Here is a 6,445-nt window from a genome sequence, read left to right on the forward strand (position 1 = left end):
AACCAATCTAATTAAAGCCCTAAGTTAAGGGAACATGCATAAAAATCAGAATTTCTCAGCCCTAAGGGCAAAATGGTCAATATGCATAAATTTGATTAAAGTGGAATTAACAAACAAAATTAAAGATAATTAATCCTAATTAATTTATTATGATATTATATGGTGAAAAAAAATTAGGCTAAGCCTAATTAGTTCAAACCTAAAGTTTCTAATGATTTACATTAATCCATTAATCATAGTTAATAAATTAAATCACCATTATTTGCATTAATCACAACTAAACATAATTACAATTACTTTATTAACCACATGAAACCTACTAATCTCATGAAGAAAAAACTATCAAACATTTAGCTATGTAAAAAAAACAAAAAGTGAAAATAATAAAAATAACATATTAATTATAATTTGATTAAGTTCATTAAACTAAATTAAAATTAAGTTAACTATAATGAAGGGAGGGGTGCAGGCCCTAGCAATGGTATGAACAAGGAGGAACCGCATGGGCCTTAGACCCAAATCCAACAACCTTCGGCAAACAAGCAAAGGGATGCCCCTATGGTGAATACAAACACCAAGCCAAAAATGCATAAGCCGAAATTGAGAAGCACCAGAAAAACGATTAAGTAAAAGCAGACATGAACGAGAATGCTTATCACCGAAAATGTTTATCAAAAAAGCTCCGAGCAACAACCATCCTGCTTCAGAAATCGATTGTCCTCGTCCTCACGTTTCCGTACTTCCGGTCACGTTTGCACCGACATCCTCACGGTTTCAGATTCTTCCTTGAGTTCGCGTTCAAGAATTGCGTTTCAGTTCATCGGTATCTCGCTTCAGAGATTCTTTCTTCTTCGTTCAAAGATTGTGTTTTGAATTCAGCATCCCGTATTCATGTTTGTAGAGTCCACCTTCTTCGTTGGTTGATTCGCGTCCGTATTGGATCAGCTTGTGTTTCCGCATTCGCCAATGGTGTGCATCAATAGCATCACGTTTGTTCTTCGCACTCGATTCACGCTCATGGCATCATGAATTTAACACCAACTAATTAATCGTAGATTGAAGCAAAACTCACCGGTTCGACGCGGCGCAAAACCGGTATGAATTCTCTACTCCTTCTGATTTGATGTCTTTGTGCGTGAGAGTTGCGAATCGTGATTTGTTGATGTGTGCGTGTGTTCTATTTTTGGTGTGATCTTGCTTCTTTCTTCTGTTATGAAATAGTGAAATGGAGAAACGATATGATGAAAAAAATGCTCCCTTCCCTTGCAGAACTTGGAATTTATAGAAATTGAAAAGTTTGTTATCAAACTCAGAATGAAATTCAATTCAAATTGCTAGTTAGTTACAAATTCATTTCTAGTTATTTGTTACTTAGAAATTAGAAATTGAAATTTGAAATGCAAATGAAATTGTAATGAGTTGAATTTGGTATCATGGAATTTGTATGCTTATATTTACAATGGAATGAAAAGAGTTGATTGGCATTTTGAACTGTATTATGCAGGTTTTGGATGATTTGTGGCCGGGTTAAATTGGTTAATTTTAGTGAAGAAGTTAGTTATTAGTTTGTTAGAAAATGAAATGGAAATTTACCTGAAATGAGTTGTTAATTAGAAAATGTCAAGATTGGTTAGAAATTCAGTTTTACATGAAATTGTCTAAGACCCAAATTTTAACTCTAAGATTCCTCGTGATATTCTCATCATATGCATTAATATTGGAATCACACCTTGACATCCTCCTTATCCCTCATTCATTGAGTTTGTATGGGAAGAGATCACCAAACACATTTAATTGTATCATACTTCTTTTTTTTCTTTATTGATTAACCAAAAATATGTCATTGTATAATTTAACTCTTTTGCAGGTAGTGCACATGCTCACCTTTGATCTATCAAACTTATATATAGGGTTTAAGACCCTCAATGCAACGCTCAATCAAGAAATGGTTTACTATGACTATAAGTATCATATATGGATCCCCATGATCTTCACATGATATTTTCATTAAGAAACCATCAAGATTTTGGAGTTTGTTTGCCTTGGAAACCCTAATTCATCTGAGTATCTTGTGTGACTTCTTCAACACGTTTCTTCACCAATTGGTCAATTATTTCAAGGGATACTTCACATTTCATCATCTTATGCATATATGATCCTCCATGAGTCCCAAATGTCAAGAGAATGTCAAGTTAATAAGTTGGTTCATGGTGGTTGACCAGAGGAATTCAACTGATCAAAATTGGGGTTTCCTAGACCCTATCTCCTATAATTTTTATCATATGGAAATGATTCCAAGAGAAAAGTTACTCTAAATGACATTGCAAACAACTTTAATGTTGAGTCCAAGAGCTAGTTTTGCTTGGAAAGTCATTTTTTATAGTGAAAGATTATATGTCATTTTATCTAAACCCTAATTTGGAGGTCAACTTCCCAAGACCATAACTTGCTCAATTTTTATGAGATGAAAGCCATTTAAGTTGCATGATCAAATTCAAGATGTCTACTTCAACTTTGATGTTTGGAGGAAGTACAAATTCAGCTTGCAAATACATGTGATAAGAGGAAACATTGTAGCTCATTTTGGACCATTACCATTAAACAAGTGATTTTCCTCAACTTCTAAAATGTATAACTCCTTCATGCTAAATTCAAATGAGATCAAATTTGTGACCAATTTGAAGGGATTTGAAAGAGCTACAACTTTGATGAATGAGCTTTTCTCATTTGAAGTCCATAGAAAAAGTTATTCAAGGTGGAAAAAGTGAACATATGACTTGGTACTTAGAATTTTTTTTGATATGTTTAATTTTCCAAACTTCCACCTCAAAATTCATCATGATCCAAGCTTCAAATTAAAAAGTGTTCAATATGAAAGTTGTTCCTCTTAATCTAACATTTCCAAAAAGTTCAAAATCATCTCATTTGGATAAAGTATGAATGACTTGCGCATGACTTAAAGTTGAAGGACCTTTTGGAAGATTTCAAGTTCCATTTTTCATACACGAATGCATGGCTTGTTAACATGATTTCATCATTGCTTACACACAATTTTGGACCTAAGTGCTTCATTTGATGGGCCTATCACACGTCCATGCAAGCATGCAAGTGAGATTTTCAACTTTGGCCAAAAATGGAAGTGTGCAATTATCAATCTCCTTGGCTATAAAAAGAAGCTCTTTTGCTCAGAATTAGGGACCCTTGTAGCGGGGTATTCGTTACCATTAGAGATATTGACTAAATCTAAGGTAAACCATACAAGTCGAGTCGCCACCGCACTTCTATTTATCCAAAGGAATGGTTAGAAAGCGAACAAAAACCTAAATTTTTTATCGAATCAAAAACTAGTAAAAATGTCAAAGATCTGGGTAAGGGGGTTGGTTATGCAATGGGAAGGTTTTAAGCACCCAAAACATGTTAGGTACTCTTAGGGAGCCCTTTTCACACTGGTTGTAAGGTTGGTATTTTGTGAAAAATTTATTTGTGCAAACATGATTGAAGATATGAGAAGAGAATATACAAATTATTTATATTTTGTGTTTGGATGGATAAACTCATTGCCTACGTACCATCTTAAAAAAGATTAGGATCAAAACCTCGTAGTTCGGGGTAAAAATCTCAAAATAAGTTGGTGAATTGATTGGTCCAAAAACCTTAAGGTCTTTTGTTATCCAAGGGAGAAAACTCAACCTAAAACCACAAATCCACCATGTGAGGATAGCTTCAACATGCTAGTGAGGGGTTAACCCTATAAGGGCAAATTGTCATACAACATACGATCATAGGTTTCGATGATGACAAATGACCACCATGGATGAATCGGCATTGTCGATTCCACCTCTACAAAACAAATGCAACATATCACCTATCATATCATTTTCTATGCTCATCTAAACTGCTATATTTCATACAACATATGTGGATAAAATGTGGTCATGACAAAATGCATGAAAACCACAAAAATCTGAATTTTTGCAGATTTGCAGGGTTTGAGTCGACCGTAGGGTCAGCGCATAACATAGTGCATTTCCCACTAGTCAACGCATAACATAGTGCATTTCCCACGGGTCAGCGCACAAAAGGCTTGAGTCGACCACAGGTCAGCGCATAACATAGTGCAGTTGGTCACGGGTCAGTGCATGAAGGCTTGAGTCGACCATAGGTCGGCGCACAACATAGTGCAGTTGGACACGACTCAGCGCATGGAGGCTTGAGTCGACCACAGGTCGGCGCATAACATAGTGCAGTTGGTCACGGGTCAGCGCATGGAGACTTGAGTCGACCACAGGGTCGGCGCATGAAGCTTTCACTTTCCCACGGGTCAGCGCACGCCGACCTATGGTCGACGCATACTGTTGTGCTTTTCAGATTGTCCAAAACTGCAGGCTATGCGTCGACGCATAGACCTGCTATGGTCGACGTTCGTGCGCAAATTCAGTTTTTAAGTATTTCCCACTCAGTTTGAAAAGCTGTTAAGTGGGTTGGTTGGTTTGTTACTATAAATAGAAGTTTAGTTACTTGTATCAACCAACATTTGTCAAATTGATTCGAGTGTTCAAAGAAACAAGAAAAAGTGAAATAGGTGTCCAAGATTCATCTTCTTCATCTTCAACATCTCACAACACATCAACTACACACAACCATTTTTGAAGTGCTTTGTGATTGGTTAAAGGTGATAACGTTCGAAGCCGAGATTGGGGAATCCGGTTCGGGTTGAAGCTTGTGACAGGTTTTTTCTTGAATAAAACCGTTGGGGTTTTGTCCTCCAAAACTGGTTTGATTTTGGGGGTTTTTGGACGAATTCTTCATCATTTTTCAGCTGAGCGAAGGTGATTGAGAAGAGGAAGTCTTCATCAATCTAGTAGCGGATTCAGTGATATTGAAGGGAAGATTTCGGGTTCGATTTGTTGTAGTTGAGATCATCCGGGCCGAGGGTTTGAAGAACTGAGGGTTATTCAACAAAGGGGCTGGAATCGGAGGTCTATCAACAACAATCGAAGGACTTGATTCACCTTGAATCAAGGAACAAGGAGTGAAAGCAACATTCAACGTCTTGAGAATTCTGTTGTATATTTGCTTTGCAATCCTTGTATAAACGATTAAGCTCAACAGGTGATATCTATTAAAGTAATCTCAATTCTAGTTTTAGAATTGAGGGCAGACGTACCCCGAAGCGAGGACGGCGGGGGAACTGCCTCATCAAATCTTTGCCTTCTCTAATTTTCTGCATATTTGTTTTTAGCTTAAAAAATTAAGTGATTTTTGTATAAGCACTTTTATCAAACCTTGATATTAATTATGTAAGAGGTTAAAACTCTGTTTTTGAATCCAAAGTACAATAAGATATTGTACTAGATTAATTGGAATTACTTACTCAACATAAATATCACTTGGAGTGTTTTTACACACCAAGTGTTTGATAATTTGCCTAAACCAAAATTATCTTAGTTGTGTATCTAGTTTGGTTTGCTCTTTGAATCATTGGAACTAGGAATCCTAGTAAGTGAAACAAATCATTGATAGTGTGACTAGTGTAGTGATTCTTATTCCACATTATCACTAATCCATAGCCTTGACGCATATCCGGTTTTCTAATAACAGTTCGTTTTAGACTAAATTTTCCTCAGCCGCTTCTGCACTTAAAAACAATTTTCCAAAACCAATTTTTAATTGGTAGCGCCGACTCAAATTTTAATTGGGATCTATTCAACCCCCCCTTCTAGATCCGTGCCATAGTCTAACAAGTGGTATCAGGAGCTCCGGTTCACTCCGTGCTTCAAAATATAACTTTGATAGAAAATGGCTAACGAACCTAAAGTGGCTTATAATAGAGCTCCCGTTTTCAATGGTGAAAATTATAGTTATTGGAAAGACTGTATGCGGGTGCACATAAATTCCATAGATAGAAAAATATGGAACGTTATTCTTAATGGTCCAATTGAAATAACCATGACCAATGAGAATAATGAATTAGTGCCTAAGCCCCAAGCACAATGGACCGATGATGATGAAAAGAAATACAATTATGATTGGAAAGCCAAAAATATCCTAATCTCCTCATTAGGTGTAGATGAATATTATCGTGTATCCCATTGTCCTAATGCTAAGGCCATGTGGGATTCACTTCAAATTGCCCATGAGGGGACGAACGATGTTAAGTTGGCAAGAATCAACACACTAACACAAGAGTTTGATCTCTTTTTCATGGAGCAAGGGGAAACCATTGCTGACATGCAAAAGAGATTTACTCATCTCATCAATCGATTACATTCACTAGGTAGGCCGATTTCCAATGATGTTGCTACTAATAAGATCTTGAGATGTCTTAACATGGAATGGCCGCCGAAAGTGACCGCCATCAAAGAAGCAAATGATCTCACCGTATTAGACTTGACAACATTATTTGGCAAACTACAAGAGCACGAACAAGTACTCTTGAGCCTAG

General features: G+C 36.6%; 1 long non-coding RNA gene across 1 annotated transcript; it reads left to right on the plus strand.

The window, feature by feature from the left end:
• The first annotated feature begins 543 nt into the window (after nt 1–543).
• Nucleotides 544–2,411, plus strand: LOC127085199 (uncharacterized). Its single transcript, XR_007789006.1, has 2 exons — nt 544–1,095; nt 1,868–2,411. It is a non-coding gene; the product is annotated as an uncharacterized LOC127085199 (long non-coding RNA).
• The last annotated feature ends 4,034 nt before the right edge of the window (nt 2,412–6,445 follow it).

This window comes from Lathyrus oleraceus, chromosome 5, assembly GCF_024323335.1.
Source record: "Lathyrus oleraceus cultivar Zhongwan6 chromosome 5, CAAS_Psat_ZW6_1.0, whole genome shotgun sequence".
In the NCBI taxonomy this organism is placed as follows: Eukaryota; Viridiplantae; Streptophyta; class Magnoliopsida; order Fabales; family Fabaceae; genus Lathyrus; species Lathyrus oleraceus.